This window comes from Syngnathus floridae, unplaced genomic scaffold, assembly GCF_059516105.1.
Source record: "Syngnathus floridae isolate MCC-2025c unplaced genomic scaffold, RoL_Sflo_1.0 HiC_scaffold_45, whole genome shotgun sequence".
In the NCBI taxonomy this organism is placed as follows: Eukaryota; Metazoa; Chordata; class Actinopteri; order Syngnathiformes; family Syngnathidae; genus Syngnathus; species Syngnathus floridae.
In genome coordinates, this window is record NW_028284074.1 from 21,173 (window position 1) to 47,198 (window position 26,026).

The window sequence follows — 26,026 nt, forward strand, 5'->3', positions numbered from 1 at the left end:
CAGACACGGATAGAGCGGATCACCTTGTCCATGGAGCCGTCCCTCAGGCTGAGGACCAAGGCATTCAGTCGCTGGATCTCTCCATCTTTGATTTTGATCACTCTCATCAGCTCCATTTCATGCTGCCGCAGTAATGTCTCCCTGGTAATGGCTAACTCTTTCTGCTTCTCCTCATGGAGTTTGCTTTTGAGTTCCGTCATGGCGGCGGTGGCACGGTGGTGCTCCGCCCGCAGGTCCTGACTTCTCTCTCTCTCCAGGACAGCTGACATGACATGACTTAGACTTAGACAAACTTTATTGTCATCTTGTCTGCACATGGTGCATACAAAACGAAATTCCGTTGCATACGTCTTACAACAAAGTAGTGATATTGCAGTTGAATAGAAGTAACATATCCTATGAAAATATATATATATACATATATACTATATATATATATATATATATATTAAAAATAAGTATAAAGTGCAGCAGTGATAATTATGCAATAGTGCAAGTAGGCAAAACAGTATTCAAGAGTGTGCAGAGGAATGCTAAACCATGTATTAAACTTCTATTTAAAGGGTTTATACAAGTTCAGTAAAGTTGGTAGTGCGAGATAGTGCAAGATAGAGGTCCGTAGTGTCATAAAGTACAGTTCTGTGAATGTGTGATGCAGAGTTCAGTTTAGAGCTCAACAGTTCTAGTGTTCAACAGTCTGATGACAGCAGGGAAAAAGCTGTTGCAGAACCTGGTGGACCTGCAGCGGATGCTGCAAACCTCTTCCCAGAGGGCAGCAGGGAGAACAGTCCATGGTGGGGGTGTGATGGGTCATTGATGATGTTACGGGCACGGGACATGCAGCGCTGAGATGAAATGTCCTGAATGGAGGGAAGAGGAGCCCCTATGATCCTCTCTGCTGTCCTCACCACTCTCCTCACGTTCTTCCAATCGGAGGCGGTGCAGCCTCCACACCACACAGAGAGACAGCTTGTCAGAATGCTCTCTATGGTGCTCCTGTAGAACGTCCTCATGATGGGTGGGGGCAGGTGGGCTCTCCTCATCCTCCGCAGGAAGTACAAGCGCTTCTGTGCCCTCTTGACCAGTGCCGTAGTGTTCATAGTCCAGGTGAGGTCTTCTGTGATGTGGACCCCCAGGAATTTGGTGGTGCTGACCACCTCCACAGCTGAGCTGTTGATGATCAGTGGAGCGTGGTGAGGCTGTTTTTTCCTGAAGTCGACGATGATCTCCTTCATCTTCTCCTCATTCAGGATCAGGCTGTTTTCTCTGCACCAGCCCACCAGCTGCTCCACCTCCTCTCTGTAGTCCAGGTCGTTGTTGTCTCTGATGAGCCCCACCACCGTTGTGTCGTCTGCTGACTTCACGATGTGATTGGTGGTGAACCTGAGGACGCAGTCGTGTGTCATCAGGGTGCACAGCAGGGGGCTCAGGACGCAGCCCTGAAGGGAGCCTGTGCTGAGGGTGATGACATCAGAGGTGTTCTGTCCGACCCGGACTGACTGAGGTCTGTTGGTGAGGAAGTCTAGCAGCCAGTTGCGAAGGGGGGTGTTGAAGCCCAGGTGTTCCAATTTTCCTACCAGATGCTGTGGGATGATGGTGTTAAACGCTGAGCTGAAGTCCAGGAACAGCCTCCGCACATGGGTGTTCTTCTCCTCCAGGTGAGCCAGGCTCAGGTGAAGAACGGAGGAGATGGCGTCCTGAGTGGAGCGGTTTTGCCGGTCGGCAAACTGGAACGAGTCAAATAATAGGGGGAGTCTGGAAACGATGTGACCTTTAAGCAGCCTTTCGAAGCACTTCATCATAACCGGAGTCAGTGCAACAGGCCGGTAATCATTAAATGAGGTGATTTGAGGTTTCTTCGGCACCGGAATGATGGAGTCAGTCTTAAAGCACGCCGGCACTGTGGCTTGGCCCAGCGAGGTGTTAAAAATGTCTGTGATGACCCCAGCCAGATGACTTGCACATTCCCTGAACACACGCCCAGGAATGTTGTCGGGGCCAGGGGCCTTACAGGGGTTGACTCTCCTCAGGGTCTTCAACACATCGGCGGAGTCAAGGCAGAGTACCTCCTCTTCCTGATGGGGGACAGTTTTAACTGCTGGAGTGCCGTTTAGTGCCTCGAACCTCCCAAAGAAGTTATTTAGACCATTTAGAAAGTCAGCATCAACTACACCCACCGGGGGGGGGGAGGGTGAGTTGTAGTCTGTAATCGCCCGTATGCCTTGCCACATACTCCTGATGTTTTTGACGTCGTGGAAACGATCCTGAAATTTTCGACTGCGGTCTCGCTTCGCTATCCTGATGGCACGGTTCAAGTTGGCTCTCGCTGTCCTCAGTGTCTCCTTGTCGCCAGACTTGAAGGCAGAGTTCCGCGCTCGTAGCGTTTGACGTACCTCCTCAGTCATCCAGGGTCGTTGGTTGCCCCGGGTGATGATATTCTTAGTGGTGCTGACGTCCTCGGTGCATTTGTTGATGTAGGCTGACACAGTCATGGCACACGCATGTCTAATCTACATCGGGAAAACTGGGAGGGAGGGAGGCAGGCAGGGAGGCAGGCAGGGAGGCAGGCAGGGAGGCAGGCAGTGTCTGTCTGTTGAGGTTTTCACCTTGTTCTTCTCCTGCTGAAGTTCTAACTGGACGTCCATCAGTTTGGTTCTCAGCTCGTCATTGGCGGCCTGAAGGGCGTCCGTTCGCTCCGCCTTGGCCCGCCCTGCCGGAGCTCGTTTGGACATCTCTTACTCGAGTCTCGCCCGGTCGTCAGTCAGAGATCACAACATTTGTACCTGGAGAGCACAAACGCAGCGCTGTTTTCCACTGGCTTCGAACTCAACTTCAATCGGTACCGTAACTTACAACATCATAAACATAGAACTAGCTTGACTTATTCATTGAATAAATGGATTTGGTTCTTCAAAACTGCATCACGCAACATAGCGTGACCGAGACGGCCGTTATCCACCTGCGTGAAGTTATTTGGTGAAATGAATGAGATGTTTAAGACACCATCGTTCTGTCTCTATGTAGATGAAGGTAAATAATCGATTGCTGAAGGTCCAAAGGTGTTGTGATAAACAAATAAACATATTAGTGATTAGTGACATATTTGTGATAAACATATTAGGCAGGATAATCACATATGTTAACGTGACTGCCCACACTGTATTTATTTATGGTTATTTGTTAAATCGAGTACTGTTAGACATGAAATAGGAAGTGTTTAACATAAATGGAAGACGAAAGGGGTACTCACCATTGTAGCTCCTGCTGGTCAATGATACGAGCCTCTTCTTGCAGTGGAAAACATACAGCCAACAAACACCGTGGAACCTAAAGGAATGAAATTAAACATTAACATTTAGCCTCAACCAACATTCACAGATACAACGCAACGCAAACTACACAAACGTAAATCTTTTTAAACACAATGAGTTGTACTTACCGTGTACGCTCTAGACGGTCCACTTGCAAGCGGAAAATAAAGATATTTCTGTTGATAATCGTCGTGTTTGTATCCGGTGTCTCGCTCAAGGCCATTGCGCCCACAGATTTGAATTTTGGCGAGAGTTCAGCCTATTGACGTCATTTCCGCGGTGTAATACCCGCATATCTGAAACGGCAAAGTTAAGAGTAGAGTTAAATAAAGTTTTTAGTCAACGCAATAATTTACAACCGTTGACCAGTCGAAATAATCGTCGAAATTTGGCGTCTGTGGCTGGAAGCAGACGCCGAGTTCGACATTCCTCCCAAACGCCACACTCCCTTGCTTTTCAGGGCTAAAAAAAAACAGTTGTAATTACCTTGTACGCTCTAGACGGTCAAGTTGCAAGCTGAAAACAAAAATATTTGCCTTGTTAGTCATCGTGTTACTAACAGCTGTGTCTTGTTTGCCAGAACTGCCGCTTTCCTACTTCCTGTTGCAAGCCACGCCCACGGATTATAATTTTGCCGTGAGTTCCGCCTATTGACGTCATGTCCGCGTCACATGACTGCGACGTAATATTATCTAAAACTGTTTGTGCGGTATTGTGTTGTTCTGTGCGGTATTGTGTTATTCTGTGTGGCGTCGTGTTGTTCTGTGCGGCGTCGTGTTGTTCAGTGCGACGTCGTGTTGTTCAGTGCGGCATGGTGTTGTTCAGTGCGGCATGGTGTTGTTCAGTGCGGCATGGTGTTGTTCAGTGCGGCATAATGTTGTTCAGTGCGGCATAATGTTGTTCAGTGCGGCATGGTGTTGTTCAGTGCGGGATGGTGTTGTTCAGTGCAGGATGGTGTTGTTCAGTGCGGCATGGTGTTGTTCAGTGCGGAATGGTGTTGTTCAGTGCGGCATGGTGTTGTTCAGTGCGGCATGGTGTTGTTCAGTGCAGGATGGTGTTGTTCAATGCGGGATCGTGTTGTTCAGTGCGGCATGGTGTTGTTCAGTGCGGCATGGTGTTGTTCAGTGCGGCATAATGTTGTTCAGTGCGGCATGGTGTTGTTCAGTGCGGCATGGTGTTGTTCAGTGCGGCATGGTGTTGTTCAGTGCGGCATGGTGTTGTTCAGTGCGGCATAATGTTGTCCAGTGCGCCATAATGTTGTTCAGTGCGGCATGGTGTTGTTTAGTGCGGGATGGTGTTGTTCAGTGCAGGATGGTGTTGTTCAGTGCGGCATGGTGTTGTTCAATGCGGCATGGTGTTGTTCAGTGCGGGATGGTGTTGTTCAGTGCGGAATGGTGTTGTTCAGTGCGGCATAATGTTGTTCAGTGCGGCATGGTGTTGTTCAGTGCGGCATGGTGTTGTTCAGTGCGGCATGGTGTTGTTCAGTGCGGCATGGTGTTGTTCAGTGCGGAATGGTGTTGTTCAGTGCGGCATGGTGTTGTTCAGTGCGGGATGGTGTTCAATGCGGGATCGTGTTGTTCAGTGCGGGGTGGTGTTGTTCAGTGCAGGATGGTGTTGTTCAGTGCAGGATGGTGTTGTTCAGTGCGGCATGGTGTTGTTCAATGCAGGATCGTGTTGTTCAGTGCAGCATAATGTTGTTCAGTGCAGCATGGTGTTGTTCAGTGCGGCATGGTGTTGTTCAATGCGGCATGGTGTTGTTCAGTGCGGGATGGTGTTGTTCAGTGCGGCATGGTGTTTTTCAGTGCGGCATAATGTTGTTCAGTGCGGCATGGTGTTGTTCAGTGCGGCATGGTGTTGTTCAGTGCGACATAATGTTGTTCAGTGCGGCATAATGTTGTTCAGTGCGGCATGGTGTTGTTCAGTGCGGCATGGTGTTGTTCAGTGCGGCATGGTGTTGTTCAGTGCGGCATGGTGTTGTTCAGTGCAGGATGGTGTTGTTCAGTGCAGGATGGTGTTGTTCAATGCGGCATGGTGTTGTTCAGTGCGGGATGGTGTTGTTCAGTGCAGGATGGTGTTGTTCAGTGCGGCATGGTGTTGTTCAGTGCGGAATGGTGTTGTTCAGTGCGGCATGGTGTTGTTCAGTGCGGCATGGTGTTGTTCAGTGCAGGATGGTGTTGTTCAATGCGGGATGGTGTTGTTCAGTGCGGGATGGTGTTGTTCAGTGCAGGATGGTGTTGTTCAGTGCGGCATGGTGTTGTTCAATGCGGCATGGTGTTGTTCAGTGCAGGATGGTGTTGTTCAGTGCGGCATGGTGTTGTTCAATGCGGCATGGTGTTGTTCAATGCGGCATGGTGTTGTTCAGTGCGGCATGGTGTTGTTCAATGCGGCATGGTGTTGTTCAGTGCGGCATGGTGTTGTTCAGTGCAGCGTAATGTTGTTCAGTGCGGCATGGTGTTGTTCAGTGCGGAATGGTGTTGTTCAGTGCGGCATGGTGTTGTTCAGTGCAGGATGGTGTTGTTCAGTGCGGCATGGTGTTGCTCAGTGCGGCATGGTGTTGTTCAGTGCGGGATGGTGTTGTTCATTGCGGCATGGTGTTGTTCAGTGCGGCATGGTGTTGTTCAGTGCGGCATGGTGTTGTTCAGTGCGGCATAATGTTGTTCAGTGCGCCATAATGTTGTTCAGTGCGGCATGGTGTTGTTCAGTGCGGGATGGTGTTGTTCAGTGCAGGATGGTGTTGTTCAGTGCGGCATGGTGTTGTTCAATGCGGGATCGTGTTGTTCAGTGCGGCATGGTGTTGTTCAGTGCGGCATGGTGTTGTTCAGTGCGGCATGGTGTTGTTCAGTGCGGCATGGTGTTGTTCAGTGCGGCATAATGTTGTTCAGTGCGGCATAATGTTGTTCAGTGCGGCATAATGTTGTTCAGTGCGGGATGGTGTTGTTCAGTGCGGGATGGTGTTGTTCATTGCGGCATGGTGTTGTTCAGTGCGGCATGGTGTTGTTCAGTGCGGCATGGTGTTGTTCAGTGCGGGATGGTGTTGTTCAGTGCAGGATGGTGTTGTTCAGTGCGGCATGGTGTTGTTCAGTGCGGCATGGTGTTGTTCATTTCGGCATAATGTTGTTCAGTGCGGCATAATGTTGTTTAGTGCGGCATGGTGTTGTTCAGTGCGGGATGGTGTTGTTCAGTGCGTTATAATGTTGTTCAGTGCGGCATGGTGTTGTTCAGTGCGGCATGGTGTTGTTCAGTGCGGCATGGTGTTGTTCAGTGCGGCATAATGTTGTTCAGTGCGGCATAATGTTGTTCAGTGCGGCATGGTGTTGTTCAGTGCGGGATGGTGTTGTTCAGTGCGGGATGGTGTTGTTCAGTGCGGCATGGTGTTCAATGCGGAATGGTGTTGTTCAGTGCAGGATGGTGTTGTTCAGTGCGGCATGGTGTTGTTCAGTGCGGCATAATGTTGTTCAGTGCGGCATGGTGTTGTTCAGTGCGGCATGGTGTTGTTCAGTGTGGCATGGTGTTGTTCAGTGCGGCATAATGTTGTTCAGTGCGGCATGGTGTTGTTCAGTGCGGCATGGTGTTGTTCAGTGCGGCATAATGTTCAGTGCGGCATAATGTTGTTCAGTGCGGCATGGTGTTGTTCAGTGCGGGATGGTGTTGTTCAGTGCAGGATGGTGTTGTTCAGTGCGGCATGGTGTTCAGTGCGGGATGGTGTCTTTCAGTGCGGCATGGTGTCGTTCAGTGCGGCATGGTGTCTTTCAGTGCGGCATGGTGTCGTTCAGTGAGGCATGGTGTTGTTCAGTGCGGCATGGTGTTGTTTAGTGCGGCATGGTGTTGTTCAGTGCGGGATGGTGTTGTTCAGTGTGGCATGGTGTTCAGTGCGGCATGGTGTTGTTCAGTGCGGTATCGTGTTGTTCAGTGCGGTATCGTGTTTCTCAGTGCGGTATCGTGTTGTTCAGTGCAGTATCGTTGTGTTGTTCGTATTGTGTTTAACACTTAGCCTCTAACACTTAGCCTCTAACACTTAGCCTCTAGCATCTAGAAGGTAAATAAATAGGAAGGAAGGACTCACCGGTGACGTCTTCGCCCACGTCCAAGCGTTGTACTTTGTATTTTCATCCTTCTGACAGTGGAAAACATAGCCAACAAACACCGTGGAACCTAAACGAATGAAAGAAAACTATCATTTGGCCACAACCAACATTCACAGATACAACACAATGTGACGTGCGGGGTTGAGGTTAAAGGTTGAGTGAAGGGCCCTCGTTTTAAACTACTTTTTTGAAAAGGATTGGGAACAAGTAAGACGTATTTAATTTATTTAATGGGAAGTAGTAAGAGCTATTGAATTTAATCTATGTATTATATTCTATTGTATTGTATTCTGTTGTATTCTTTTGGATTGTATTCACACTAACCCCACTAAAACTTCAGCCCACAAAAACTCGCCTCTGGCGCCTAGCCTCTGGCACTTAGCCTCTAACACTTAGCCTTTAACACTTAGCCTTTAACACTTAGCCTTTAACACTTAGCCTAGAAGGTGAATAAATAGGGTTAAAGGTTGAGTGAAGGGACCTCGTTTTAAACTACTTTTTTGTAAAGGAGTGGGAACAAGTAAGACGTATTTAATTTATTTAATGGGAAGTAGTAAGACTTATTAAATTTATTTAATCTACTTTTCTTCCCAGGCAAAATTTGATGTGCTGCAATTCCAAATTTCCAAAGTGAATGAAGGAATGAAGTCCTTTAAATTATGATTTTGTATAAATACTAGGCATTAACACAAAATCGACGGCACAAAATGGGCAGACTTTACTTGTTTGAAAAGGACTGGTTACAAGACAGACTTTTTTAATTTATTTAATGGGAAGAAGACTTATTTAGTTTAATTGATCTATTTTTGTTCCCTGCCAAAATTCGATTTGCTGCAATTCCAAATTTCCAAAGTGAATGAAGGAAAGAAATCGTTTAAATTATGATTTAGTTTAAATACTAGGCATAGACACAAAATCTACGGCACAAAATGGGCAGACTTTACTTGTTTGAAGAGGACTGGTTACAAGACAGACTTTTCTGATTTATTTAATGGGAAGAAGACTTATTTAGTTTATTTAATCTATTTTTGTTCCCTGGCAAAATTGGATTTGCTGAAATTGTATTTTGCCAAATCTTGCCTTGAGACCTGATAGGAAGTATTAAACGCTTAGTTAAATCAATACAAGTTGGTAATAAGAGCGAGTAATGTTGGTTGAACCGATGAATGAAGGTTGAAAGCAATTTAAATTATGACTTTGTATAAATACTAGATATTAACAGAACATCTACTGCGCGAAATGGGCAGAGTTTACTTGTTTGAGAAGGAGTGGCTTATTCAAAACTAAGATTTATTTAATCTGTTTGTTCCCAGGCAAAATTGGATGTGATGCAATTCCAAATTTCACCACATGATGGTGCCCAATTTTGACTTCATAGGACATATTAAACACTTAGCTTGTTATTATGTTCAAGGTAATCAGATTTGTTTATTATTCTAATGGCCTCTTCAAAACTATTCTGGATTACTACTTTGGATCTATTCTACATTACTTGGCAACAACATACTCTGTAACAGATTAGGCAGTATAATCATATCTGTTAACTTGAGAGTGCCCACACTCAATCTACTTATCGTGATGTGTTAAATCAATTACTGTTAGACATTATTTGTCTGATAATCTACCAAATCTTTGAATTGAAGAATTTGTGATTTAATTAATAGCTTGTTGTTATGTTAAGGGTAATCAGACTTGTATATAATTCTAATGGCCTTCTTTTGAAAACTATTCTGAATTACAACTTTGGATCTTATATTACTTTGCAACAATCTACTCCGTGACAGATTAGGCAGTATAATCACATATGTTAACTTCAGTGCCCACACTGTATTTATTTATGGTTATTTGTTAAATCAAGTACTGTTAGACATGAAATAGGAAGTGTTTAACATAAATGTTATGGCTACTCACCATTGTAGCTCGCTCCTGGTCAATGATACGAGCCTCTTCTTGCAGTGGAAAACTTGCAGCCAACAAACACCGTGGAACCTAAAGGAATGAAATTAAACATTAACATTTCGCCTCGACCAATTTTCACACGTACAACGCAACGCGGCTACACTTCTGCTATTACAAACGTAAATCTCCTTAAACACAATGAGTGTTACTTACCGTGTACGCTCTAGACGGTCCAGTTGCAAGCAGAAAATAAAGATATTTCTGTTGATAATCGTCGCTGCTCAGTGGCTCACGGCCATCGCGCCAACAGATTTGAATTTTGGCGGAGGTTCGGGCAATTACGTCATATCCGCGGCATTTGACTGCGACGTAATACCCGCTTATCTGAAACGGCAGTTAAAAGTAGAGTTACATCAAGTTTTCTTGGAACCTAAACGAATGAAAGAAAACTATCATTTGGCCACAACCAACATTCACAGATACAACACAACGTGCGGGGTTGAGGTTAAAGATTGAGTGAAGGGCCCTCGTTTTAAACTACTGTTTTGAAAAGGAGTGGGAACAAGTAAGACGTATTTAATTTATTTAATGGGAAGTAGTAAGACTTATTAAATTTATTTAATCTACTTTTCTTCCCAGGCAAAATTTGATGTGCTGCAATTCCAAATTTCCAAAGTGAATGAAGGAATGAAGTCCTTTAAATTATGATTTTGTATAAATACTAGGCATTAACACAAAATCGACGGCACAAAATGGGCAGACTTTACTTGTTTGAAAAGGACTGGTTACAAGACAGACTTTTTTAATTTATTTAATGGGAAGAAGACTTATTTAGTTTAATTGATCTATTTTTGTTCCCTGCCAAAATTCGATTTGCTGCAATTCCAAATTTCCAAAGTGAATGAAGGAAAGAAGTCGTTTAAATTATGATTTTGTTTAAATACTAGGCATAGACACAAAATCTACGGCACAAAATGGGCAGACTTTACTTGTTTGAAGAGGACTGGTTACAAGACAGACTTTTCTGATTTATTTAATGGGAAGAGGACTTATTTAGTTTATTTAATCTATTTTTGTTCCCTGGCAAAATTGGATTTGCTGAAATTGTATTTTGCCAAATCTCGATTTGAGACCTGATAGGAAGTATTAAACGCTTAGTTAAATCAATACAAGTTGGTAATAAGAGCGAGTAATGTTGGTTGAACCGATGAATGAAGGTTGAAAGCAATTTAAATTATGACTTTGTATAAATGCTAGATATTAACAGAACATCTACTGCGCAAAATGGGCAGAGTTTACTTGTTTGAGAAGGAGTGGCTTATTCAAAACTAAGATTTATGTAATCTGTTTGTTCCCAGGCAAAATTGGATGTGATGCAATTCCAAATTTCACCACATGATGGTGCCCAATTTTGACTTCATAGGACATATTAAACACTTAGCTTGTTATTATGTTCAAGGTAATCAGATTTGTTTATCATTCTAATGGCCTCTTCAAAACTATTCTGGATTACTACTTTGGATCTATTCTACATTACTTGGCAACAACATACTCTGTAACAGATTAGGCAGTATAATCACATATGTTAACTTGAGAGTGCCCACACTCAATCTACTTATCGTGATGTGTTAAATCAATTACTGTTAGACATTATTTGTCTGATAATCTACCAAATCTTTGAATTGAAGAATTTGTGATTTAATTAATAGCTTGTTCAGGGTAATCAGACTTGTATATAATTCTAATGGCCTTCTTTTGAAAACTATTCTGAATTACAACTTTGGATCTTATATTACTTTGCAACAATCTACTCGGTGACAGATTAGGCAGTATAATCACATATGTTAACTTCAGTGCCCACACTGTATTTATTTATGGTTATTTGTTAAATCAAGTACTGTTAGACATGAAATAGGAAGTGTTTAACATAAATGTTATGGCTACTCACCATTGTAGCTCGCTCCTGGTCAATGATATGAGCCTCTTCTTGCAGTGGAAAACTTGCAGCCAACAAACACCGTGGAACCTAAAGGAATGAAATTAAACATTAACATTTCGCCCGGACCAACATTCACACGTACAACGCAACGCGGCTACACTTCTGCTATTACAAACGTAAATCTCCTTAAACACAACGAGTGTTACTTACCGTGTACGCTCTAGGCAAAATTGGATGTGATGCAATTCCAAATCTATCTGAAACGGCAGTTAAAAGTAGAGTTACATCAAGTTTTCTTTTTTAATCAACACAATCATTTACAACCGTTGACCAGAAAGAATCGTCGAAATTCGACGTCCCCCACAAACGCCACGCTCACTCGCTTTTCAGGGCAACAAAAGTACTTCTTTTTAAAAACGATGAGTTGTACTTACCGTGTACGCTCTGGACGGTCCAGTTGCAAGCAGAAAATAAAAATATTTCTCTTGTTAGTCGTATGTTACCATCCGCTGTGTCTTTGTCAACATCGCCGCCATTTTCCTACTTCCTGCTGCGAGCCACGCCCACGTATTTAAATTTGGGCGGAAGCTCTTTCCATTGGCGTCGTTTTCGCGTATAGCAAATCCGATTGGTTGGGAAGGGGGCACGGTTATGCAGCCGAGGAGTCCTGTGATCGGTGGGATGTAAAGTAGGCGTCGACGTCACGTCCGCGTCACGTGACCACGACGTGGCAGACGTCAAATAGCAACCGCTGTTTTGTTTAGTAGACTTACAGTTGTTATGCATTGACATAATGGCGCACACACCAAATAGATTTAAATAAATTAAATAATTCTTCTGCCCACTCTCTTTTAAACAAGTTAACTCTCCCCGCGGATTTGAATTCCGGCGAAAGTTACGCCCATCGACGTCACGTATGTCACGTGACCACGACGTGGCAGATGTCATATAGCAACCGCTGTTTTGTTTAGTAGATTTACAGTTGTTATGCATTGGCATAATGGTGTGCACTCAAAATAGATTTAAATAAATTAAATATTTCTTCTGCCTACTCCCTTTTAAACAAGTTAACTCTGCCCACGTCCATTGACGTCTTGTCTGCGTCACGTGACCACGACGTAGCGACGTCATATAGTAACCGCTGTTTTGACCAGTAGACTTAGTTATTATGCGTTGACATAATGGCGCACTGGTTAGCATGGCCACCTCTTAAGCATGATGATGCGGGTTCGACGCCTGATCAATGTTAGCATGGAGTGAGCTGAAGTGCATGGCGCTGAAGATTTGAATCTTTGAAATGCGCTGAGGTCTGACATATCAGGCAGAATGGTTTGCCATCACGTTCAACAAAAAATAGAAACTTTCCCACTCTGATTAAAACGTCCTGTGTTCATCTACGTATTTTCGTTTTGCTGTGCATCTTTTCCCTGCCATTTCGAGAGCCCAATTGACACTCATAGTTTAAAGAAATGTGTTTGCCCATCCTACTTTGTGGAATTTCACCACATGCGCTTTTGACCAAAATACCAAATTGAACTCAAGTGAAGCCAACACGCACAACCCCCCCCCCCCCCCCCCCCCCCCCCCACACACACACACACACAAATGTTGATATGAACATAGAAGAGCCGCATGCGGTTCGGGAGTTGCGGCTTGGCCAAACCTGTACTATACAACTTTATTTGTATAAAATTTTCACAACAGCTGTCACACAAACAAAGCGGGAAAAACCGAAGACGTGCGTGTTCCGCCCACGCTGGATTTATTTGCACCTTTGAAAAGACACCGTATTGCCGCAGATGTGGCAAAGAGTACTTTTGGGCATCTGAGACGGAAGGATGTCCAAAGCATCACGTCACCTGCTCTGGTAGGCATGGTGGTGGGACGTTGAGGTCAACCGCTTTGGGGTTGGCTGACTCTTTGATCGCAGGATGCCACACACTTGAAGACAGAAGCAGAAAAGCAGAGCTAAATGCAAAATGTACTCACCGGTGACTCCAATTTTTTTCCCCCCTGAAGAAACAGCTGGACGGGTGGCCCCGGCTGGCCAGTGGGACTCTTGTTATTCTGACCCTTTTTAGTGCGCGTTTGGGGCAACAACCGTTTTTTGTGGCGCTCTCTTCTGGTTCAAAAGTGCCCTGCATGTGAATTTGCTTTTCCTGCCTTCTGATTGGATGAGCGCCGGTGTGACGCGGTGCCTCTGTCACCGTGGCGGGGGGTATACGTTGGCATCGGAGCGTCTGCCAACGTCTGAGACCGGCTGGCAGTGTATCGGAGGTGTCGAGTGCGGTGCCGCTGGAGCTCACTCACCAGCTGGTGTTAGGGCCACAGAATGAAGGCCAAGGAGAAGAATAGAAAGAGAAACAGAAACTTCTCCTCCAATTGTTTGATTTGTCTCTTCTGAGCTTCGATGAATTCTTTCAGCTCTTTGTTCCTCTAGGACGGACAAATGGAAAGTGGCATTCAAAAGCCAGTAAGCGTGCAAGTAAGTGCCGGGCTGGCTTTGGGCCCTTACCTGTTGCGCGCTGTGCAGCAGATCCATTCTCTCTTGGAGGATGCAAGCGTCGCGCTCCCTCAACTCGCACATCAGGGCTCGCTTCCATTGGTCCACGGCGCTCCTAAGCTCTTCTCTCTGATCCGCCGTCAGCACGTCATTCACGCCAGCGTGGCTGGCTTTTTCGCCGTCCGTGGCGGGGCAGTCCCGCTGCGGTAGCGCCTCGTACAACATGGCCTCCAGCTCCAGGATCCTCTGGGCCGCAATCCTCGTCCATCAGTGGTCCGGCGGGAGATTTGAGGGCGGCTTACCTTATGAGCCTGGTCCATGGAACACTTCCTGAAGTCCAACTCTTCATCCAGGTAGCCCTTCTGCTTGCAGAACATATCCTAGCACAGCTCAAGGTCAGAATTGTTGGGGCACATTGCCGGAGTTCCCCTTGGCTGATGTCGCGTGTCTGTCTACCTTCTCACTTTCAATGTCCAACATCTTCTGTTGAAGTGCTGACTTGGTCACTTTGATGTATTCTAACCACTGAGGAAAGGCTGCTGTCACATAAGCAGAATGCGAGAGCGTGCGTGGACGTGCGCGTTACCTTCTCGGCTAGGGTGAGAAGGGTCCTGGCGTGAATCACGACCACCTGCTCCTCGTTGGTGAGATTCTGCAAGAGCCCAAAGGCACAGCGTCAACAAGCTTCTTTCAGCGCAAAGCCTTCCAAAAGTCACATTTGAGCCGCCGAGTCTCGTGGAGTGCGAACATAAGGAGTTCGACATACACTTACGGCGTTATAGCCCAGGATGTCCAGCTTCTTCATCAGATCACTGATGACGATGTCCGGGGGAAAGGCGCAAGGAGCAATGTAAGGTGTTCTGGGACCTCGGGTTAAGGTTAGGGTTGCGAGGGACGCCTTACGTACGCTCACGCCCTCGGCCTCGCAGTAGATCTGCAAAGGGCTGAGGCCGTCTGGGAAACGGACTTGCAGAAACTTCAAGACGGGGGAGCGCCACTCCCTCTCCTGAAAGGCAGAGGCATGCATCCGTCCGTCCGTCCGTCCGTCCGTCCGTCCGTCCGTCCGTCCGTCACATCTCTGGCCTCAACACGCTTGTGCGAGTCTTCCCACCTCCAGCTCCAGGATGCGGAACTCAAGCAGTTCGTTTTGGTCTCGGATATCCTGGATGTGCTCTTTCAGACGCGCTTCTTCCGCCTCCATCCGCCTGACCTGAAAAGACAGTCAGACCTCATCTGCGGGGCTTCCCGACAGGTGTGACGCCAAGCGACTCCGCCCAGCGCCTTTCTTTCCGTCACCTTTTCGGCCAACTGCTGATTGCTCTGACGCAGCAGCTGCTTCTCCTCCACCCACTTGACATTCTAGAAGAGACAAACGCGTGGACAGCTTTGGAATGTTGTGTCATTTTCATCCACAAATTCTTTGGTTGACTGGAAAATGACATTTGCTTTTCTCCGCATTTTCCCAGCCACGTTCGGGGTGGGGGGGGGGGGGGGTTGGTCCAGTAATGCCAGACGGATGAGTGACTGAAGAATGTAGCTATTTTGTCTGAGAAAAAGGTGTGCTCATTGATGAGCTTACCTGTCCTTGTTGCTTCAGCGCTGACTCCAGATCTGCTACTCTGCTTTGATAGTGACCCATTTCTACCATCAGCTTTTCTCTGGTCTGAAAGGAGGAGGAGGGAGGCTCCTCCTCCTCCTTTCAGACCAGAGAACACCCGAGGCTGGGTGAGAACGGGGAGGCTGCGACCCGGCCGGGGGTTGCGGGAAGGGGCGCCACCTTGATCTCCTTCTCGGCGTCGTAGTCCCCTTTCGCTGGTCTGGGCTAGCAGAGCGTAGGCTCGTTGCAGCGCTTGATATTCTTGCGTCAGCTGGCGGTAGCGAAGCTCCGCCTCTTCATGCACACACCAATGCAACACAGCACTAGTACCAGAATCAGTCAGACCGGCGACAAAGCACCCGCGACGCAAAGACGAGTCCGATTCCAGGCTGAAGAGGAATGTTTGGTGCCAATACGCTGGCAGAAATGGCGGGCTACCTCTTCGGGTTCCGTGTCGGGGGTTCTGTCGGTGTGAAAAGACAAGGACGATCCGTCCAAGTCCACCAACACGTCTTCGTCGTAGCCGTAAAATGTTTCGATGACCTGCGGGCGCGGAAGCAAACATCTCTCTGAACAAACTGAAGCGACACCTCACGATGAATCGACGAGAGGAACGATAGCGAGAAAAAGGCCATTTCATCTTGCGCAACACCAAGCAGCCGCAAACAAACAGACTCACCTTGCAGGACCTCACGCTTTGTTCCTCCTCAGAGATTCTCGACGTCGGTATCGTAGCAGCAAATCTCTCTCCTGTCGACACAAATAATCCGCCTTTGAGATTCTTTGGATGCAAAGGGAACGAACGGCTCCGGCGCAGAAACAAACGCGACTCACAATGACATTTCTGACATGAGCTCCTGTCTCCAGAGCCTGAAAAACACGTCACCGGCGATGATTGGAGGGACGCTCGTCTTTTCCAAAAGTGACAACTACAGGGTGTGTCAGGGTTTTCCAGATTATCTTTATCGTATCATTGTGTTGCTTTGACTTTGACTGCGACCTGTAATAAATAATATTATTTATCCCTTATTTATCCCTATCGCTTATCCCTTCCTACACAAAGTCGTAAAACACCCCTTGCTATGTTTTGACTAGAGGTCAAGGGCTTCCTCTATTCAATCCACTCTTACACCCACCCTGTTTCTCTTAATTAAAATGCTCGTGCAGGAGCCGAGAGTCAGACTTCATTCGTACAACGGATGGACTCTCCACCTGCAGGTGTCCAAAAGAACTTACTTGTCTCCCGTGTGGTTCTTGCAAAATAAGTTGGAGCGAGCGCAACTCTAACAGGGTGCATTTTGCCACTAGCTGCCTACGGACAATGACGTCGCGCTCGCGGCTCATGGTTGACGGGCTGAGCAGCCGGGCAAGTCCGTCGTTTTCAGCGCACAGCGAGTGGCAAAGGCGCTGACAAAACGGGAGCTTTGAGCTGCTGAAAACGGCAAAACAAGTCTAAAGCGTGTTCAAACGCGTGCGCACAATGCTCCTGCTTGAAAGGTCGGAATTTAAGGGGCCAATTTTTTGGATGGCGGCCGCCGGCCAAGCTTTGGACGGAAAAGGTTTCCTGGCGACAGCGAGCGAGCGCGGCGCTGCCGTACGTGCACCGAGTCGCCTGCCTGAAGACCTTGGACAAGTCGTCGATGATGTGCCGCTGCTCCACAACTTGAAGGAACTCCATTTCACCGTCCTGCTGGCCGCAACCGCGGTCCAGGTCATTGAGCGAACTAGGCCTTCTCTGTGGAACACAAATGCAGTGGACTCTGTTGGCACGCCGCCGTTGTCCGCGTCGACTTACCAAGCTTGCCATCTCCTCGTTCTCCTGGGTGACAAAGCGCACTTTGTTTTCAAGGCGACACAGCACCAGCGAGAGTTCTTCATTCTTCCTGCTCAGGCGTTTGTTTTTGTACAGGAGTGGCAGAAACTGGCTTTCTGTTTCTCTCAGTCGCTTTAGCTGCAAGCATGAAGTGCGGGATGTGAAAGACGCACAACACGCGGGCCAGAACGTATCCATTCCTTTTGCATCGGTTTGAACGGAATCGTGGCTTTGGCTCCCAATAAAAGACATCTACCAGGCAACCGACTCGCCGCGCCGCTCAACTAATAAGCAAGCGCAATGGGTGCCTCGCTGGATGGCGCGCATCAAACGTAGCGCAAACCTTCAAGCGTGCCGTCAATAAATTACCAGTTCATTGCGCTCTTCAGAAAGCAGGGCGTTTCGATCCTCCAGTTTCCTGATGACTGCGCTGAGCTCAGCGATTTTCAGATGAAACCGTCGCGTGTCCCGATCCTCCTGAGACTGAAAACGCCCCGCAACACACACACACAAGCACTCGTTCAAAGTTCAAAACTGTTTTTGTGCTACCTTCCTCCAGCAACGAACTAAGTCATGCGTACTGCAAGTGTGTGATGAGGTGGCTTACGCAATGAAGAGGATTGCTAGTAGCGGCGTTGACCCCACTTCCAGGGTAGTTTAGGCCCGCCCTTTGGGAATCCCTCAGGGCAGCGATCTGCTGCTCGGCAGCCTGAGTCTGCAGCTGAAGGCGGTGGACGTGGCCGGCCCCAGGGCTTCATCCAAAACACTAACCGCTCTGTCTTTCAGCTTGATCTCATCCGTCTGGATGTACAAACGGGGAGCGCTCAGGCAGGCGGGCAAACTCATTTGCCAGAATTGTGACAAAAACAAAGAGAGCAACCGGCCAATTTTTTTCTTGAATCGACTAGAACACCTTTGCTGTGACAAAAGCGAAGCGAGCAACCGGACATTTTCTTCTTGTGAAATAGAATAGAATAGAATGCCTTAGGTGTCATTGCACTGCAGGTATACAACGAAATTGGGAACATAGCCACGCACCGCGCATCTGATCAGTCCTACCAGTCGGCGGATCTCCCTCTCGCAGTCTCTCTTGGTTCGGCTCAGCTCCTCCCGATGCTGGTGATGAGCCGATCGGAGCTCGGCCGCTCGGGACTGCCAGGCCTGCTGGGCCGCTGCCAGGGCTTCTTCCGCGCTCCTGGTGGAGGCGACACCGCTCGGTCTCCCGACACCGCCGCGTCTCCTCCACCTCCGCCAGCAAAGCGCCCCCCCTCCTCACCTGAGCAGACATTGCGCCACACCGGGCCGTTGAGACCGCAACGGAGCGCCGCGACGCTTACTGGGGACAAGCTACACAATACGGTAGCGGCCGCATCGAAGCCCGACGTGGCGTGCGGATAGTCAGACACGGATAGAGCGGATCACCTTGTCCATGGAGCCGTCCCTCAGGCTGAGGACCGAGGCATTCAGTCGCTGGATCTCTCCATCTTTGATTTTGATCACTCTCATCAGCTCCATTTCATGCTGCCGCAGTAATGTCTCCCTGGTAATGGCTAACTCTTTCTGCTTCTCCTCATGGAGTTTGCTTTTGAGTTCCGTCATGGCGGCGGTGGCACGGTGGTGCTCCGCCCGCAGGTCCTGACTTCTCTCTCTCTCCAGACAGCTGACCTGACATGACTTAGACTTAGACAAACTTTATTGTCATCTTGTCTGCACATGGTGCATACAAAACGAAATTCCGTTGCATACGTCTTACAACAAAGTAGTGATATTGCAGTTGAATAGAAGTAACATATCCTATGAAAATATATATATATACATATATACTATATATATATATATATATATATATATATATATTAAAAATAAGTATAAAGTGCAGCAGTGATAATTATGCAATAGTGCAAGTAGGCAAAACAGTATTCAAGAGTGTGCAGAGGAATGCTAAACCATGTATTAAACTTCTATTTAAAGGGTTTATACAAGTTCAGTAAAGTTGGTAGTGCGAGATAGTGCAAGATAGAGGTCCGTAGTGTCATAAAGTACAGTTCTGTGAATGTGTGATGCAGAGTTCAGTTTAGAGCTCAACAGTTCTAGTGTTCAACAGTCTGATGACAGCAGGGAAAAAGCTGTTGCAGAACCTGGTGGACCTGCAGCGGATGCTGCAAACCTCTTCCCAGAGGGCAGCAGGGAGAACAGTCCATGGTGGGGGTGTGATGGGTCATTGATGATGTTACGGGCACGGGACATGCAGCGCTGAGATGAAATGTCCTGAATGGAGGGAAGAGGAGCCCCTATGATCCTCTCTGCTGTCCTCACCACTCTCCTCACGTTCTTCCAATCGGAGGCGGTGCAGCCTCCACACCACACAGAGAGACAGCTTGTCAGAATGCTCTCTATGGTGCTCCTGTAGAACGTCCTCATGATGGGTGGGGGCAGGTGGGCTCTCCTCATCCTCCGCAGGAAGTACAAGCGCTTCTGTGCCCTCTTGACCAGTGCCGTAGTGTTCATAGTCCAGGTGAGGTCTTCTGTGATGTGGACCCCCAGGAATTTGGTGGTGCTGACCACCTCCACAGCTGAGCTGTTGATGATCAGTGGAGCGTGGTGAGGCTGTTTTTTCCTGAAGTCGACGATGATCTCCTTCATCTTCTCCTCATTCAGGATCAGGCTGTTTTCTCTGCACCAGCCCACCAGCTGCTCCACCTCCTCTCTGTAGTCCAGGTCGTTGTTGTCTCTGATGAGCCCCACCACCGTTGTGTCGTCTGCTGACTTCACGATGTGATTGGTGGTGAACCTGAGGACGCAGTCGTGTGTCATCAGGGTGCACAGCAGGGGGCTCAGGACGCAGCCCTGAAGGGAGCCTGTGCTGAGGGTGATGACATCAGAGGTGTTCTGTCCGACCCGGACTGACTGAGGTCTGTTGGTGAGGAAGTCTAGCAGCCAGTTGCGAAGGGGGGTGTTGAAGCCCAGGTGTTCCAATTTTCCTACCAGATGCTGTGGGATGATGGTGTTAAACGCTGAGCTGAAGTCCAGGAACAGCCTCCGCACATGGGTGTTCTTCTCCTCCAGGTGAGCCAGGCTCAGGTGAAGAACGGAGGAGATGGCGTCCTGAGTGGAGCGGTTTTGCCGGTCGGCAAACTGGAACGAGTCAAATAATAGGGGGAGTCTGGAAACGATGTGACCTTTAAGCAGCCTTTCGAAGCACTTCATCATAACCGGAGTCAGTGCAACAGGCCGGTAATCATTAAATGAGGTGATTTGAGGTTTCTTCGGCACCGGAATGATGGAGGCAGTCTTAAAGCACGCCGGCACTGTGGCTTGGCCCAGCGAGGTGTTAAAAATGTCTGTGATGACCCCAGCCAGATGACTTGCACATTCCCTGAACACACGCCCAGGAATGTTGTCGGGGCCAGGGGCCTTACAGGGGTTGACTCTCCTCAGGGTCTTCAACACATCGGCGGAGTCAAGGCAGAGTACCTCCTCTTCCTGATGGGGGACAGTTTTAACTGCTGGAGTGCCGTTTAGTGCCTCGAACCTCCCAAAGAAGTTATTTAGACCATTTAGAAAGTCAGCATCAACTACACCCACCGGGGGGGGGGAGGGTGAGTTGTAGTCTGTAATCGCCCGTATGCCTTGCCACATACTCCTGATGTTTTTGACGTCGTGGAAACGATCCTGAAATTTTCGACTGCGGTCTCGCTTCGCTATCCTGATGGCACGGTTCAAGTTGGCTCTCGCTGTCCTCAGTGTCTCCTTGTCGCCAGACTTGAAGGCAGAGTTCCGCGCTCGTAGCGTTTGACGTACCTCCTCAGTCATCCAGGGTCGTTGGTTGCCCCGGGTGATGATATTCTTAGTGGTGCTGACGTCCTCGGTGCATTTGTTGATGTAGGCTGACACAGTCATGGCACACGCATGTCTAATCTACATCGGGAAAACTGGGAGGGAGGGAGGCAGGCAGGGAGGCAGGCAGGGAGGCAGGCAGGGAGGCAGGCAGTGTCTGTCTGTTGAGGTTTTCACCTTGTTCTTCTCCTGCTGAAGTTCTAACTGGACGTCCATCAGTTTGGTTCTCAGCTCGTCATTGGCGGCCTGAAGGGCGTCCGTTCGCTCCGCCTTGGCCCGCCCTGCCGGAGCTCGTTTGGACATCTCTTACTCGAGTCTCGCCCGGTCGTCAGTCAGAGATCACAACATTTGTACCTGGAGAGCACAAACGCAGCGCTGTTTTCCACTGGCTTCGAACTCAACTTCAATCGGTACCGTAACTTACAACATCATAAACATAGAACTAGCTTGACTTATTCATTGAATAAATGCATTTGGTTCTTCAAAACTGCATCACGCAACATAGCGTGACCGAGACGGCCGTTATCCACCTGCGTGAAGTTATTTGGTGAAATGAATGAGATGTTTAAGACACCATCGTTCTGTCTCTATGTAGATGAAGGTAAATAATCGATTGCTGAAGGTCCAAAGGTGTTGTGATAAACAAATAAACATATTAGTGATTAGTGACATATTTGTGATAAACATATTAGGCAGGATAATCACATATGTTAACGTGACTGCCCACACTATTTATTTATGGTTATTTGTTAAATCGAGTACTGTTAGACATGAAATAGGAAGTGTTTAACATAAATGGAAGACGAAAGGGGTACTCACCATTGTAGCTCCTGCTGGTCAATGATACGAGCCTCTTCTTGCAGTGGAAAGCATACAGCCAACAAACACCGTGGAACCTAAAGGAATGAAATTAAACATTAACATTTAGCCTCAACCAACATTCACAGATACAACGCAACGCAAACTACACAAACGTAAATCTTTTTAAACACAATGAGTTGTACTTACCGTGTACGCTCTAGACGGTCCACTTGCAAGCGGAAAATAAAGATATTTCTGTTGATAATCGTCGTGTTTGTATCCGGTGTCTCGCTCAAGGCCATTGCGCCCACAGATTTGAATTTTGGCGAGAGTTCAGCCTATTGACGTCATTTCCGCGGTGTAATACCCGCATATCTGAAACGGCAAAGTTAAGAGTAGAGTTAAATAAAGTTTTTAGTCAACGCAATAATTTACAACCGTTGACCAGTCGAAATAATCGTCGAAATTTGGCGTCTGTGGCTGGAAGCAGACGCCGAGTTCGACATTCCTCCCAAACGCCACACTCCCTTGCTTTTCAGGGCTAAAAAAAAACAGTTGTAATTACCTTGTACGCTCTAGACGGTCAAGTTGCAAGCTGAAAACAAAAATATTTGCCTTGTTAGTCATCGTGTTACTAACAGCTGTGTCTTGTTTGCCAGAACTGCCGCTTTCCTACTTCCTGTTGCAAGCCACGCCCACGGATTATAATTTTGCCGTGAGTTCCGCCTATTGACGTCATGTCCGCGTCACATGACTGCGACGTAATATTATCTAAAACTGTTTGTGCGGTATTGTGTTGTTCTGTGCGGTATTGTGTTATTCTGTGTGGCGTCGTGTTGTTCTGTGCGGCGTCGTGTTGTTCAGTGCGACGTCGTGTTGTTCAGTGCGGCATGGTGTTGTTCAGTGCGGCATGGTGTTGTTCAGTGCGGCATGGTGTTGTTCAGTGCGGCATAATGTTGTTCAGTGCGGCATAATGTTGTTCAGTGCGGCATGGTGTTGTTCAGTGCGGGATGGTGTTGTTCAGTGCAGGATGGTGTTGTTCAGTGCGGCATGGTGTTGTTCAGTGCGGAATGGTGTTGTTCAGTGCGGCATGGTGTTGTTCAGTGCGGCATGGTGTTGTTCAGTGCAGGATGGTGTTGTTCAATGCGGGATCGTGTTGTTCAGTGCGGCATGGTGTTGTTCAGTGCGGCATGGTGTTGTTCAGTGCGGCATAATGTTGTTCAGTGCGGCATGGTGTTGTTCAGTGCGGCATGGTGTTGTTCAGTGCGGCATGGTGTTGTTCAGTGCGGCATGGTGTTGTTCAGTGCGGCATAATGTTGTCCAGTGCGCCATAATGTTGTTCAGTGCGGCATGGTGTTGTTTAGTGCGGGATGGTGTTGTTCAGTGCAGGATGGTGTTGTTCAGTGCGGCATGGTGTTGTTCAATGCGGCATGGTGTTGTTCAGTGCGGGATGGTGTTGTTCAGTGCGGCATGGTGTTGTTCAGTGCGGCATAATGTTGTTCAGTGCGGCATGGTGTTGTTCAGTGCGGCATGGTGTTGTTCAGTGCGGCATGGTGTTGTTCAGTGCGGCATGGTGTTGTTCAGTGCGGAATGGTGTTGTTCAGTGCGGCATGGTGTTGTTCAGTGCGGGATGGTGTTCAATGCGGGATCGTGTTGTTCAGTGCGGGGTGGTGTTGTTCAGTGCAGGATGGTGTTGTTCAGTGCAGGATGGTGTTGTTCAGTGCGGCATGGTGTTGTTCAATGCAGGATCGTGTTGTTCAGTGCAGCATAATGTTGTTCAGTGCAGCATGGTGTTGTTCAGTGCGGCATGGTGTTGTTCAATGCGGCATGGTGTTGTTCAGTGCGGGATGGTGTTGTTCAGTGCGGCATGGTGTTTTTCAGTGCGGCATAATGTTGTTCAGTGCGGCATGGTGTTGTTCAGTGCGGCATGGTGTTGTTCAGTGCGACATAATGTTGTTCAGTGCGGCATAATGTTGTTCAGTGCGGCATGGTGTTGTTCAGTGCGGCATGGTGTTGTTCAGTGCGGCATGGTGTTGTTCAGTGCGGCATGGTGTTGTTCAGTGCAGGATGGTGTTGTTCAGTGCAGGATGGTGTTGTTCAATGCGGCATGGTGTTGTTCAGTGCGGGATGGTGTTGTTCAGTGCAGGATGGTGTTGTTCAGTGCGGCATGGTGTTGTTCAGTGCGGAATGGTGTTGTTCAGTGCGGCATGGTGTTGTTCAGTGCGGCATGGTGTTGTTCAGTGCAGGATGGTGTTGTTCAATGCGGGATGGTGTTGTTCAGTGCGGGATGGTGTTGTTCAGTGCAGGATGGTGTTGTTCAGTGCGGCATGGTGTTGTTCAATGCGGCATGGTGTTGTTCAGTGCAGGATGGTGTTGTTCAGTGCGGCATGGTGTTGTTCAATGCGGCATGGTGTTGTTCAATGCGGCATGGTGTTGTTCAGTGCGGCATGGTGTTGTTCAATGCGGCATGGTGTTGTTCAGTGCGGCATGGTGTTGTTCAGTGCAGCGTAATGTTGTTCAGTGCGGCATGGTGTTGTTCAGTGCGGAATGGTGTTGTTCAGTGCGGCATGGTGTTGTTCAGTGCAGGATGGTGTTGTTCAGTGCGGCATGGTGTTGCTCAGTGCGGCATGGTGTTGTTCAGTGCGGGATGGTGTTGTTCATTGCGGCATGGTGTTGTTCAGTGCGGCATGGTGTTGTTCAGTGCGGCATGGTGTTGTTCAGTGCGGCATAATGTTGTTCAGTGCGCCATAATGTTGTTCAGTGCGGCATGGTGTTGTTCAGTGCGGGATGGTGTTGTTCAGTGCAGGATGGTGTTGTTCAGTGCGGCATGGTGTTGTTCAATGCGGGATCGTGTTGTTCAGTGCGGCATGGTGTTGTTCAGTGCGGCATGGTGTTGTTCAGTGCGGCATGGTGTTGTTCAGTGCGGCATGGTGTTGTTCAGTGCGGCATAATGTTGTTCAGTGCGGCATAATGTTGTTCAGTGCGGCATAATGTTGTTCAGTGCGGGATGGTGTTGTTCAGTGCGGGATGGTGTTGTTCATTGCGGCATGGTGTTGTTCAGTGCGGCATGGTGTTGTTCAGTGCGGCATGGTGTTGTTCAGTGCGGGATGGTGTTGTTCAGTGCAGGATGGTGTTGTTCAGTGCGGCATGGTGTTGTTCAGTGCGGCATGGTGTTGTTCATTTCGGCATAATGTTGTTCAGTGCGGCATAATGTTGTTTAGTGCGGCATGGTGTTGTTCAGTGCGGGATGGTGTTGTTCAGTGCGTTATAATGTTGTTCAGTGCGGCATGGTGTTGTTCAGTGCGGCATGGTGTTGTTCAGTGCGGCATGGTGTTGTTCAGTGCGGCATAATGTTGTTCAGTGCGGCATAATGTTGTTCAGTGCGGCATGGTGTTGTTCAGTGCGGGATGGTGTTGTTCAGTGCGGGATGGTGTTGTTCAGTGCGGCATGGTGTTCAATGCGGAATGGTGTTGTTCAGTGCAGGATGGTGTTGTTCAGTGCGGCATGGTGTTGTTCAGTGCGGCATAATGTTGTTCAGTGCGGCATGGTGTTGTTCAGTGCGGCATGGTGTTGTTCAGTGCGGCATGGTGTTGTTCAGTGCGGCATAATGTTGTTCAGTGCGGCATGGTGTTGTTCAGTGCGGCATGGTGTTGTTCAGTGCGGCATAATGTTCAGTGCGGCATAATGTTGTTCAGTGCGGCATGGTGTTGTTCAGTGCGGGATGGTGTTGTTCAGTGCAGGATGGTGTTGTTCAGTGCGGCATGGTGTTCAGTGCGGGATGGTGTCTTTCAGTGCGGCATGGTGTCGTTCAGTGCGGCATGGTGTCTTTCAGTGCGGCATGGTGTCGTTCAGTGAGGCATGGTGTTGTTCAGTGCGGCATGGTGTTGTTTAGTGCGGCATGGTGTTGTTCAGTGCGGGATGGTGTTGTTCAGTGTAGCATGGTGTTCAGTGCGGCATGGTGTTGTTCAGTGCGGTATCGTGTTGTTCAGTGCGGTATCGTGTTTCTCAGTGCGGTATCGTGTTGTTCAGTGCAGTATCGTTGTGTTGTTCGTATTGTGTTTAACACTTAGCCTCTAACACTTAGCCTCTAACACTTAGCCTCTAGCATCTAGAAGGTAAATAAATAGGAAGGAAGGACTCACCGGTGACGTCTTCGCCCACGTCCAAGCGTTGTACTTTGTATTTTCATCCTTCTGACAGTGGAAAACATAGCCAACAAACACCGTGGAACCTAAACGAAT

The 26,026-nt window shown here is 48.1% G+C and overlaps 1 long non-coding RNA gene and 1 pseudogene across 3 annotated transcripts; both read right to left on the reverse strand.

The window, feature by feature from the left end:
• Positions 1-7,378: 7,378 nt before the first annotated feature.
• LOC148378428 (uncharacterized) lies at positions 7,379-12,019 on the reverse strand. Of its 2 annotated transcripts, none has more exons than XR_015855885.1 (6): positions 11,669-12,019; positions 11,445-11,487; positions 11,244-11,321; positions 9,509-9,679; positions 9,308-9,385; positions 7,379-7,463 (listed from the first exon to the last, which is right to left on the reverse strand). It is a non-coding gene; the product is annotated as an uncharacterized LOC148378428 (long non-coding RNA). The 2 variants fall into 2 exon arrangements; XR_015855884.1 differs by having other exon boundaries at positions 11,445-11,491.
• A 1,534-nt stretch (positions 12,020-13,553) lies between these two features.
• LOC148378429 (janus kinase and microtubule-interacting protein 3-like) lies at positions 13,554-26,017 on the reverse strand (annotated as a pseudogene). Its single transcript, XR_015855873.1, has 20 exons — positions 25,928-26,017; positions 22,351-22,380; positions 21,993-22,160; positions 21,804-21,880; positions 21,162-21,338; positions 18,570-18,812; positions 18,214-18,423; positions 16,014-16,154; positions 15,773-15,877; positions 15,515-15,626; positions 15,317-15,400; positions 15,034-15,096; positions 14,849-14,947; positions 14,646-14,743; positions 14,510-14,564; positions 14,324-14,389; positions 14,194-14,262; positions 14,040-14,117; positions 13,750-13,983; positions 13,554-13,670 (listed from the first exon to the last, which is right to left on the reverse strand). The product of XR_015855873.1 is annotated as a janus kinase and microtubule-interacting protein 3-like (transcript).
• Between the last annotated feature and the right edge of the window lie 9 nt (positions 26,018-26,026).